This window comes from Callorhinus ursinus, unplaced genomic scaffold (genome assembly GCF_003265705.2).
Source record: "Callorhinus ursinus isolate GAN/ISIS: 27379988/994484 unplaced genomic scaffold, GSC_fseal_2.0 scaffold9, whole genome shotgun sequence".
Taxonomy (NCBI): domain Eukaryota; kingdom Metazoa; phylum Chordata; class Mammalia; order Carnivora; family Otariidae; genus Callorhinus; species Callorhinus ursinus.
Window position 1 is genome coordinate 38042268 of NW_027397071.1, and position 12395 is coordinate 38054662.

At 40.2% G+C, this 12395-nt stretch overlaps 1 long non-coding RNA gene across 1 annotated transcript; it reads left to right on the forward strand.

Moving 5' to 3' along the window:
- The first annotated feature begins 3288 nt into the window (after positions 1-3288).
- On the forward strand, positions 3289-8799 carry LOC141373369 (uncharacterized). The gene is made up of 3 exons (XR_012379275.1): positions 3289-3391; positions 4200-4291; positions 8653-8799. It is a non-coding gene; the product is annotated as an uncharacterized lncRNA (long non-coding RNA).
- Positions 8800-12395: the final 3596 nt, after the last annotated feature.

A 12395-nucleotide genomic window follows, 5' to 3' on the forward strand; every position in this document is an offset into this window, starting at 1 on the left:
TTGAACAATTGATTTTGCATCACCACATAACCAAGGCTGATTTGGCTGTCACTGCTGTGAAAGGGAAAGTGACAGTGGTTGCCTCCGAATGCCATGTACCCCTAAAGAACTGGTAAGGAAGGCAAAAAACTCAAAAGCATCTAATTCTTTTTTCCAGATGAGCTGTTTTGCCAGCTCCTCATGGTGACGTGAGGAGATATCTTAAAAGCGATAGCAGGGCCATGGCTAGCTTTCCTTTCATTCCATGATTTCCATCCTCTTCAAACCACAAAGTCTGAAGGTTGATGAGGTCATCTTGCCAAGGGCAAGAACCTCAGAGCTGTTCCGAGATGGGAACATCAAGCTGTGTGTTCTGCTTCTTGTTTTCTTGCGAACAATACACGCTGTAATATTCCATTCTGTTCAATAGTGGCTGATTGAGTAGCCACATGTCCCGAGCTCTCTGCTAGGGTCTACCGGTGTGTGTGATTTGTATGCACCTTGTTTCCGTTTGTGTTTGAAAGTGCCATAGGGATGTTTCCTGGGGTAGGCATTTCTCTGTCAGCTCAATTTCTGCTCAACAACGTGGCTGTCATGGTGTGTTATTGTGTCTTCCACGGTCTCTCACAAACCACAGACGGAGGGGCGCGACTTCACAGCTGAGATTCCAGGTGCCATGACCCGGAAGCGGGGAGGCGTCACTGGGCGCAGTGGAGCTGGGCTGGCCCCCACTTTACACGGCTCAGCAGACTCGGTGACAGTACTGGGGAGTAAGAGCTTGCCTGGTCCTCCCATGCAAATGAAGAATACTTAGAAATTATTACCAAAAGAGAAAAAAAGGATAAAAACTGTTGATAATCACCTAGAGATAACCACTGTTGTTATTTTTGCTACTTTAATATTTACTTTGTACACACACACACACACACACACACATACACTCACACTTACGGAAAATGAAGTTATGCTATCGTGGAGACTATTTTTTTTTCCATTAAGAAGATACTGTGAATGTGGATTCGTTTCTTCCACATTTTTAAAAATGAAGTACTGATTATGTGCCAGGCACTGTTCTGGGCATGGAGGCTTGTGAATAAAAGGAGCAGATTCTAGACTTCGTGCAGGACTCATTTAGTGGGGGTGGGAAGAGAATGGAAAATAAAGAAACAAACAAGAAAATATGATGAAAACATTAACAGGAGTTTGGGGGGTGCTTTTGTTTGGATGGGCAGAGAAGGCTTCCTTCAGAAAATAATGTTGAAGAGTGACTTGAATGACAAAAGGAACTGGCCATGGGAAGATTTCAAGAAGAGCATAGACAGACCAGCTGGTGCAAGGGCTCAAGGACAGACCCGGCTTGGAAGACTGCAGGAAGGAAGAGAAGGTCCTGTGGGCTGAAGTAGGTGAGAGAGGGAAGACCAGTATGAGGTGAATGGGGAGAGGGAGGTAGGAACCAGCTCCTGCCTGCACAGTTGTTTCTGTGTGATCAAAATCACTGGAGGGTTTTAAATGGGGCAATACCATGGATGGATTTGTATTAAAACAAAACAAAACAAAACAAAACAAAACTCTAGCTGCTGTGTGAGAATGGATTGCAGGGGAAACAGTGTAACTAGGGATGTCACTAAAGAGGTCATTAAAGTGGTCCTAGAGAAAGATGATAGTGGCTGAACCAGGGAGTTGAAGCCACTCACTAGAAAAGGTTTATGCATACCATCTAGGGGTGTTAAATTATTCTAAAGGTAACTAAGGTATGGGCAGAATCTAGCAGTATGTTCTTGGGAAGAAGAAAACCTATGCGAATCTTTGGATATTTTAATCAGAGACGAGAAAACTCTTGAGCCTTGAGGGCCACTGATAAGGTTGACATTGGAAAGAGAGGAGAGATGGAAAAGACAATGTCAGCAGAAAACACGGAAGAGAAAGAAAGGAACATGCCAAGAGGAGAAATTATAAAAACAGATGTCAAGTGGTTGTGAATGGGAATGCCATTAAAAAATTTCTACTCATTGGCACCTGTGTCCCAAATCATTTACCTCCTCCAGCATTGAGTCATTGGTGAAATTAGCAAATTTTTAGGAATTTGCAAAGAAGGATGGAATCCAGTGGGTTGTTCACAGCTGTAAGTGTTCTATTGTCTGAACTGTGGTGGAAACTTATTAAAATATGAAAATAAGCAGTAGAGAGTCTCAGACAGGAATAGATATGCAGAGCAGCACGATGTCATCTCAAAATCACTTTGTTGATAATTACACATAAAGGGCTATGCTCTCTTTTATGTACTTAACTCCCAATTGAAGTCAATTATATGTCGAGGACCTGACTTTCCTGGTTTCCAATAGTTTATTTTCACACTCTTTCTTCTAATGACTCCCTTTATTTGTCTTCATATGTTGGCTAGTATCCCTCTCCATAGTGTAATGACAGGGAGAGAGAGATGGAGAGAGGAAGAGAGAGAGAGAGAGAGGAGAATGACATATTTAGAATCTAAGTGACTGCCTCTTCACATGGACAAATGTCTTCTAAGTGGGAACGGTGTGGAAATCTTATTTTCCCTGAAATATCTGGGCAGTAATTGGAGAAGTCCTATATCCTAGAATGATTGTTTCATGTAAGGAAGAGCAGAAGTGGCAGAAAAAGCAGGCACTTTGGTGCCAGGGAGATACTGATTTGAATCCTGGGTCTGCCATTGTTCTGTGACCTTGTCAATGTAGGTGACCTCTCTGGTGGCCTCGGGTTTGTCATCGGCACAATGGAGACTGGATCACCTCTCCCGCAGAGCCGTGGGGAAGAATAGCTATGATGGCTGTGAAAAATGCCTTCTACCCAGCAGTCATTTTCTTCTCTTCATTGCTTTCTGTTCGTTGGGCCATCTACGCAGTCTAGTAGTCCTTCCCCGGAGGCTATTTCCACACATGCAGAGACCACAGCACTTCCTTGGCTCTCCGTCTGTTGTCACCTGTCCTCCTGTGCACTAAATCCTGCTGCCACTTTCAGTGGAAGAAGCTTTGATATTTCAAGCTGTGAGCTCATTGAGGGATGCTTTTGTTTGGATGGGCAGAGAAGGCTTCCTTCAGAAAATAATGTTGAAGAGTGACTTGAATGACAAAAGGAACTGGCCATGGGAAGATTTCAAGAAGAGCACAGGCAGCTTGGATCTGTCAGCTTGGTTATGGACCATGTAGTATGTAAATAATGACACCTCTTCAAATATTTTTAATCCTTCATCTTGATGGATGCTTTTGTGTCTCATATATGTCCTTAAAGGAAGAAGGAAAGCAATAGCTCCTTTAGGTGACAGGGTAACTACACACCAAGAGCTGCATTAGCACCAAGAAGTGTGCCGAGATGTCTTGGTAAAGGACAGAGTTGTTCAAAATTCCACCCCTCTTCCTCATGGCTCAAAAAGAAGGTAGGGGCACTTTTAATTATGCTTAAACGCTGGATCATCAGGGAAGCAAAAAGCCGTTACTGACTCAGCCAGTTTCAGAATTGCCCAGCAGTGGTGTCAGGAGAATATGCCTTGGCTTCAGCACTAGGCTGAAAAAAGCCAGTTTGATTGGCATTTGGAGCTGAATCCATGCACTGTGTGCCCAGAAAGTCACACAACTAGAGGAGAAGATTTGGTTCATGGTCTTGGTTCTGTTTCCTTGTTTCTTCTTGGCATAACCTGACTTCGGTGAAATAATTCTTAGCCTGTTCCACAGTTGCCGAAAAGTAGGTTGGTTGTGTTTTACCAACCACAGAAGGGATCCATGCAGATGAAGCAGTTTAATGTAAGACTAGCTAGCATTTCCTGAGCACTTACCCTGTGCTGAGCACTTTACACGCATCAATCCTCCCAGCAACCGTGACGTAGGCAGTCTTGGTTTCCCCATCTTACAGATGAGTAAATCATGACTGAATGATTAAATAGCTTCTCCAAGGTTACATAGAACTAGAACCTAGGCAGCCCATGTCTAAAATCTGTGCCGTTAGCAACAACGCCTAGTGTAGACTCAGAGTTGAAGCCCAGTAGATTGAGATTCGGGAGATCTTGGCTTGAGTGCCGTCACACTTGCTGTGTGCCTACAGGAAAGCCCCTTACGTCCTCCGGTGTTTCGTTAAGAGGGTGATAATACTGCATTCCCAAGTGTAAATAGGGACAGATAACCCTCCACTTTATTAAGAATATATTATGTTTCAGGTGTCTTACATGCATTCTGCCTATTTCTTTAAAGCACCTGAAAGGTACGAACAATTATCTCCAGTTTCTGCCCAAGAACTGTTGGACCCAAATCTGTCTGGACACAAAGTTTAAACTCTTTCTAAGGTATGTAAATGTAAAGTGTAAACCTGAATCCACGACCCTGCTTCATATGTCCTGCTTGGTCAGCCCACAGCCATACTCTGTCTCCCTGACCCATGGCTGCTGGTTATTCATCTCACCTCCTCTTTTGTGCTGTTTCCTGATGGCTTACTACGTGTTAGGAATTGTGCGATGTGCTTTCCCTCTTTTTAATTCTCCAAATATGTCTACAAAGTAGGAGTTTAGAGCTCTTTTCTTGGTTGTTCTCCTATGAATATAGAAAGGAATGAAGGAAGGGACAACAAGAACACAAAACAACACGTACTGTGTGCCAGGCTGTGTCCTAAGAATATTGTGTAGGTACTACTATTCTTCCCTTTTTAAAAGATGAGAAAACTAAGGTACAGGGAGATTATACCAAGCCCGTCAGGCAGTCTGACTCCAGATCCAAGAGACTCAGCCCCATTTCCTTCTCCCAGGGCCTCGTTCAGGTAGATGATTTAATTCCCTTCGCTAATGAGCAAACGGAAGCTCAGAGCAGCGGACTTAGGACACACACCTATTGTGTGTCAGAGCTGTGATTCGAACCTAGTTTCCCTGACTCATAAAGGCCATCTTTTTTTGTATTGTACCACATTGCTTCACTTGTCCCTGAAGTCACTGAAGCCTGCACTGTTTCCAGAACTTCCCTTTGAAAGGCGCTCTGTGACCCTTGAAGCCACATTTAAATAAAACCTCTGAATATGACCCTAAGGGCCAGATGACACTCCTTTGCCTTTGGCACCACCATCAGCTCTGTAAATTTGGGGGCAAACACAGCTGTGGGATACAGGAGCCCCGGGGGGCATCAGACTGAGATTGAGCAGTATGACGCAGGATCCGTATTCGACTGGTAGAAAAGGTCCCCCAGACCCGCGCTTAGGCCTTAAATCAGGCACGATCACCAGTGCATGTGTGAAGATACTTAATACATCCCCAAACAGAGACCTTTTCCTGCAGCTTAGGGAGAGTCGCCTCATCTTACGATGTCTCGAACAAAATACCTTTCTAAATTGGTTATCCACCCCAAAGATAGGGCAATACATGATCTTCTTTAGCTCATAGTCCTATTGCTGATTTGGACAGGGCTCAGTTGGGTAGCTGGGTGGCCTTCCGGTCTGGGTAAGACTTGCCTATTTCTTGTTGGCTGCTTCAAATATCTGGGGCCTCAGCTGTAAGGGCTGGAAACACTGGGGCCCTTCTCCAAAATGTCTCTTGTCCTCCGAATGGCCAGCTCGAGGTGAACAGGCTCCCTGCAGGAGAGCACAGCCTGCGAGGCCACTGGACGCTGAAGCTGGAAACTTGCACAATGTCATTTTTGATACATTCTGTTCATGCAAACAAGCCTTAAAGTCAGCTACAAGTAGTATTCACGGGGGAGGAAGGAGAGTCTACTTCTTGGTAGAAAGAGCTTCAAAACCGTGTGGCCATATTTGCAGTTCGTCACATTTTCCTTATTTGGCTCCTTCCCTCAGAAATTCCCAAATTCTTTTCTGTCCATGGATCACCCCATATCTGATCCATTTCAAGGACTCAGTCTTAACATGAAGTGATCTCAGTTAAGTAGACCATTTCTACTTTCTCCTGGCTAGGGTCAACCGTTTAAATCATAATTATGCATTATCTTTTATAGTTCTTTAAATGGAATTGTTTTGGTGGGGGTGGATATTGCCAACTTCTGTTTTCTTCTTGCTGGCATTTGCCTGACAGAATTTTGCCCTCTTTATTTTCAATAGTCTATGCTATTTTATTTGAGGTACAGCTCTTATAAATAGCACATACCAGAAGTTTGGTTTCTTACCCCGTTTCAAAATCTTTTATTAGGGAAATATGATGCATTTGGATTTATTATAGCTCTTTTACCTTTACCTACATTGCTTTTCTTTGTTCTGTTTGCTTTTTCCTCAGGAGTTTTGAAATCATACTTCTTATGTTTTTCTTTCTAGGCTCTCCTTCCTCTCTATGGCTTTGTTATATTTTCTCACATGTATTTAATCTCTTTACACCTTCCTACTCTAACCAAGACATGGGGCATGCTTTTGTAATGCCCCTATCTTCTCCTGTGCTTTATTGAAATAACTTGAGATTTTAGTTCTAGATAGTTATTTGTCCCAGCAATCCTGTATTCTGCTTAGAAACCGAGTCTTTCAATTTATCTTAATTTTCACCATACATTTATATGCAATATTAAGGAAAATTGATAAATGTAGACAAAAAACGTTGGAGACATAGATGTACTACTCAAAGTTTGAATGCATATGATTGAGAAATCTGCTATTTTGATGTAATTTTTCTTTTTATATTTTTAATCAATTTTATCAAGGTATGGTTCACAAATAACAAAATTCACCAGCATAGTACAATTCAGTGTTTTGACAAATATAAATAATTGTTTAACCACAACCAAAATCAGGATATAGAACATTTCCATCACTTCTGAAATTTTCCTAGAAATGTCTTGCAGTCAGTTCTCCCCACCCAACCTCCACTTTCCTGTGGTAACTTTATCAGAAACCAAATGATCATCTATGCATGCATCTAATTCTGTACTTTTATTCTGTTCCACTGGTCAATTTATCTGCTCTCCCTCCGATACTACACCACCTTGTTTACTATAGTTTCATACTGAGTCTTAGAGTCAAGTAATATAAATGCTCTCTCTTTGTGCCTGGCCCCTGAAATCACTGTTCCATTAGCTTAGTAATCAATAATGACTAGATAGAGACTTATTTAAACTCTCGGAACCAAAAAATATTCCAGTCTTTGCTGAAATATGATGGCAGAAGGGATTCTTGGGTATGCCTTCTGAAACTTAGTGTGTCTACAACTACATTCCTTTATATGTTGGCTTGGCATGCAAACCCATGTTCAAAATAGATATAACTTAATGACATTGCTTTATAGTTGTCCAGAATCTAGTGTTTCATGTAAGATTTCTAATATCGATTCAATGATAGTTTGTTTTTATCTCTTTAGGAGAATTTAGAATTTTCTGTGTTCCTTGGAATTCAGATATGCTCCAAAACTCAGTTGCTTTGGTGGGAGGAGGATATAGGAAAGTATTTTTAAAATCTAGACTTCTGGGGGGAAAAAAACCTGTGAAAAATGGGTATCCCCCTATAGAGCTTTATGAGCTCCTACTTACACGTAGGAGTGATGCCTCTCTGATGCCTCAGGCCTGCCTTTGTCCCCAGTATTCCTGTCTGTGTCCTCCTTCTTACTTTGAAATTCCTCATCCAGTCTGCCAATGGTTCTTGCCTTTTATAGGCTATTTTGAGTCCTGTGGACCAGGCCTGGGCTACTTGTTCAGCTGACAGTCATTTTTGCTTTACATAGAAACACAGTCTGGAAGTTTTATTCCCCTTATAAAAAAATCAAAGCTCAGAGAGTTATCTGCTATAACCTATAGAATTTTTTCAGTTCAGTATACAAATGTTCGGAAATTAGGCATATCAACTTTGCAGCTAGATCTAAAAGAAAAATATTTCAGCTAGAAACCCAAGTTGTGATCTGGGGATGACATATACTTACTGGTAAATGTTATTGCCTATGAAAATTAATTTGAGGTTTAAATAGGCACAAAAATGATATTAGAGGTGATAATGTGTTAAAGGGAGCATTGCATGCCCCATTTTGTGAATTGTTCTTAAATTATGTAATGTCATTAAAATTGAATGCAGCCTATGGAAGACCATGGCTATTGATTAAAAGTGCCCGAAACAGCTTTGCCTTTGTGTGTGTTTTTAACCTAGAATGTCTGCCATTATACAGTAGAAGAAAGGGCTATTTCCTTCCCAAACATTCAGCAGAAAGGAGGGGGAGAAAAGAAGATATAGGGGGCCTGGGTGGCACAGTTGGTTAAGTGCCCGACTCTTGGTTTCGCCTCAGGTCATGATCTCAGGGTCATGAGCTCAAGCCCCGTGTCAGGCTCTGTGCTCAAGCAGGCAGTCTGCTTATGACTCTCTCTCCCTCTGCCCTCCCTCCCCTCCCCCCCAACGCATGTGTGTGCACCCTCTCTCTCCCTCAAATAAATAAATAAATCTTAAAAAAAAAAAGAAAGGATATAAGCTAGGTTAGATGCTTTAGGTAAGAATGTGGCTTCTGAATGCAAGGTTTCAGTACCATTCTGTAGCATACTCTGAGGTTTGATAGATAACATGGAAGGGAAGAAGAGGGTAAGTTACCTTCTCTGGGAATTTTAACACATGTATAAGGAAGCATTCATTTAAATACTCTAATCACCCCTATTTGTTGGTGTTCTCTGTGGCTGCAGTGCAAACTATTTTCAGTGCCAAGTATGTGTCTTCATGGCTTAAATTAGTTTACTAGGGGTTCTGTTTCCTTAGGGGCCCTGGACAAGTTGCAGAGTTCAACTGTATGCTCTTGAAGAGGAGAAGATGCAAAAGGAGTTTAAAAGAATAAAATAAAAGAAGAAAGCGAGAGAGATTATACATTTAAGAGTTAACTTTAGAAAACAGGGTAAAATCGCCTCCAAATTTCTGGTGTTAATTTTGGTGTTTTCTCTACATCTCCCTGGCAGGCATGTGGATTCCCTGATGGGATGTTGGGGTGGGCTTAGGAAGAGCTGGGCATGTCACGAGGTCATGTCACCAGGATATTGTGGTGGGGCTTCCGCTGGAGCAGAGAAGCCGGGCCGGGGCTTACTCCATGCATCTGTGTTGTAGCCTCTAATATTCTTGTGCTTCCAAATGCAGACAGCAGAAAGGGACAATGGCAGGATGTTCATTTCAAACAACCCTTCCTCATGTTGAAAGACTGGCAGGAAAAGAGCTCTTTTTTGAAAAGAAATGCTTTAAAAAACAAATGATAAAACAGAAACATGACATGTGGAAGACAGTATAGGGAGAAGGTTAAGGTCCAAGATTTAGACAGAAAAACAAGCATGTTATTCAATATAGAAAGTCTGCTTGGGAATAAAGATCTTAAAAATACTGAGATGTGCTTAGGCAAGGCAAGAATTCTGTGCAACATCGACTCCTTATAACAAATGCCTGGTTATAGCCATTATGAGCTCCTGTCACAAAAGAAACAGTGGGTGGTGGAGATGGAGAGGCGGCACGGCCTTGGTTGTATTAAATCCAAATTGCTGTGGCAATCCAGTCTAGTCAGTGAAGAAACTTTGGACAAGCAAAAAATCAGGGATGTTTTAAATTTTCAAAAAGGGAGAAAAGCAAAGAGTCAAGAATTTCTATCTTGGGAGAAAGAATTTAGAATAGCAGAAATGATTAATCCCACAAATACCAGATAGTTACATACAAATTGGCATTTTGGTACATTGCCGGTGACAATTGCAAACGAGTGTGATTCTCTTGAAAGCAATATGGCAACATGAAGCAAGAGCTGTAGAGACAGTCATAGCCCTTAACCCAGGAATCTGACCTGGGGGAATGTGTCCTAAGGCAATAATTCCACAGAAGCAAGACATCTACATGCAAGAAAATATTCTCTGTAGCAGCTTTATAATAACAGCTGCAAAAATGTCTCTGAGAAACAATATATGTATAAAATATTTGTGAAATTCTTTAGTAAATTATGGAACATTAAGCCTATGGAATATTATTCAACCATTAAAATTATAATTATGAAGACCATGAATAACGAGGAGAAGTGTTAATACGATGTTAAGAGGAAAAAGTGGAATTAAAACACTACATTATTATTGCATCTGTTTAAAAATATGTAGGTGAGTGGAAAGAAAGTGTGCAAAACAATATGGTTATGTTAGTTTGGTGGAATTATGATTTATTTTCTGTTTCAAAATTGTGTTTAATAAAGGATAAATATATTTTAATAAAGTGTGGTGGAAAAAGAACTGGACAAGGGGGATAAAAATAGTAAATAATGGAGGACTGGCAAAGAAGATGTAGAAAACAATGCTATCTGATGCCTGTGGAAATTTTGTTGCTTCAGTGGAGCTGTTCTAAGCTATGGCATTAAGTACATAGTTTTATTTCCATGATTATCAATTACAGACACGGAGTGTAAGCAGAACTGACCAAAGCACTACTAACTTACTGGAAACAGATTTGCTGACTCCTTATTCCACATCTCCAGTAACCACTGCCATTGTCCACTTCCACCACAACTTACCCCATGTGTTTAGTATATACAAGTGAATATGCAATGTGTACATATCTTTGTATCTGTATGTGTTTATTTGCTTTTACCTTTTAAAAATTATGGACTACTTTATATATCCAGAAAAATGTATGAAACGCGTAAGTGTGGTTTACGAGATAGTTATGAAGAGAACCCTTATATAACAACCATCCAGATCGGGGACTGCACTGTTGCCAGAACCTTAGGAGCTCCCAGTCATGGCTCCTTCTCTCACCCACGAGTAGTAGCCATAGTCAGGAAGCACTACCCTGATTTGGGGGCATAATCATCCCCTGGTTTTCCTTGCTTTTCCTCATGAGTCTCAGGTGCACAGAATTGTATTAGTCATAATTCTTGGTTCATGGCACACTGTTATAATTGGCCTATGCCTAGACTGCTATTTTCATTTCCCCTCATAGTAATATAATGAAGCATATGAATTCATCACCTAACCCACGAACTAGGACATTATCACTAACTTACAGCTTCCAAAGTGCTCTTCCACTATCACATTCTACTGCCTCCCTCCCAGAGGTACCCAGGATCCTGAGTTGTGTCTTTTCTTCCCTTGCTTTTTTTAGAAATAGTTTTAACATCTGCAGATCTGTCTTCAGACGATGTATGTTTAATTTTGTCTGGTTTTGAATTTACATGAATGCAATTATATCACATGTATTCTTCAGTGACTTGATTCTTTCACTAAAATTATGTTTCTAAGATTCATCTCTGTTGATGTACCTACCTCAAGTTTGTTTATTCTCACCTTTAAGTAGCATTTGATTGTTATGTATATATCACAATTTTCAATTTAATGTTGACAGGCATTTGTGCTTCCAGTTTTTAAAATTATAAACAGAGCTGCTATGAACAATTTTGAACAAGTATCTTGATGCACACATACAAGACTTTCTCTAGGTTATATTCTGGAGGTGCATCAAATGTACATTTTGGTAGGGTATTGAAATCAATATTCAACCAAAATTGAAGCCAAACATAAATGCCATCCTAATAGAATAAATTCTATTCTATAAGTGTAAAATTTGAAATTTTGCACCAACTTGTAATTATCATAATTTAAATATTAAACTTTTTAGTGACTGAGTTTTAAACATTTGGAATGGCACACTGATTAACTCAGTGCTGTTGATCGCTCTTAGTTCTGTTGGTGACACTCTGGCCGCCATAATGCATTTTTATAGTAGACACTTTGAATTAGGGTCAGGTGAGAAACAGGTATCATTTCTCCCACTCTGCTTAGTATAGGGCTCTTTGATAGGAATGTCGGCACCAGTTATTATGCATTCCTTCTTTCTAATGGCAATGGGCTATCAAAAACGGCTTCACTTCAACTCAAGAACTTGAAAATTTGGTGTATGGTGATGATGCAATTTTACTGAAGCAAGCTGAAGCTTTGGCTATTGTTTAAAGAAGACCATGTCTGAGTATTTTCTGAAGTAAACTTAAGGCTAATGTCCACACATATGTTTTTTATTTCTAATATTTTTGCCTTTAATATTTCCTGCAACCATCAAATTGAGAAAAAATTTAAGTATTGGATTTAGAAACGGAGCAGTACAACAATGTGATTAGCTTTCAAGATTAAAAAAACAAGTCATATAAAAATTTCCATCTATATCTCAGCTTTCACTGAATGCACAATAATTTCAGATTCTTCTTTTGAGTAGAATGATGGGAGAATTTTTTCAGCAGGTGACAGGTAAGAAATACTTGCATTTTCAAGGCAAATGAGTTTGATTCCTTCCTCAGCAGCTTACAGCAAATAAATTATTTCATTGTGTGCTAATAGACCCTGCTTTATTGATATTGTTCACTGCAATATATGATACTAAAGTTTTTGTTGCTTCTTTTATTAACACAGAGTAGCTGCTTTTCTGTTTTTTAAAAAACATTTTGTGTAAGTATAATACAAAGATGTTCCAAAATCTCTTGTATGTGATTAGGTTGACTT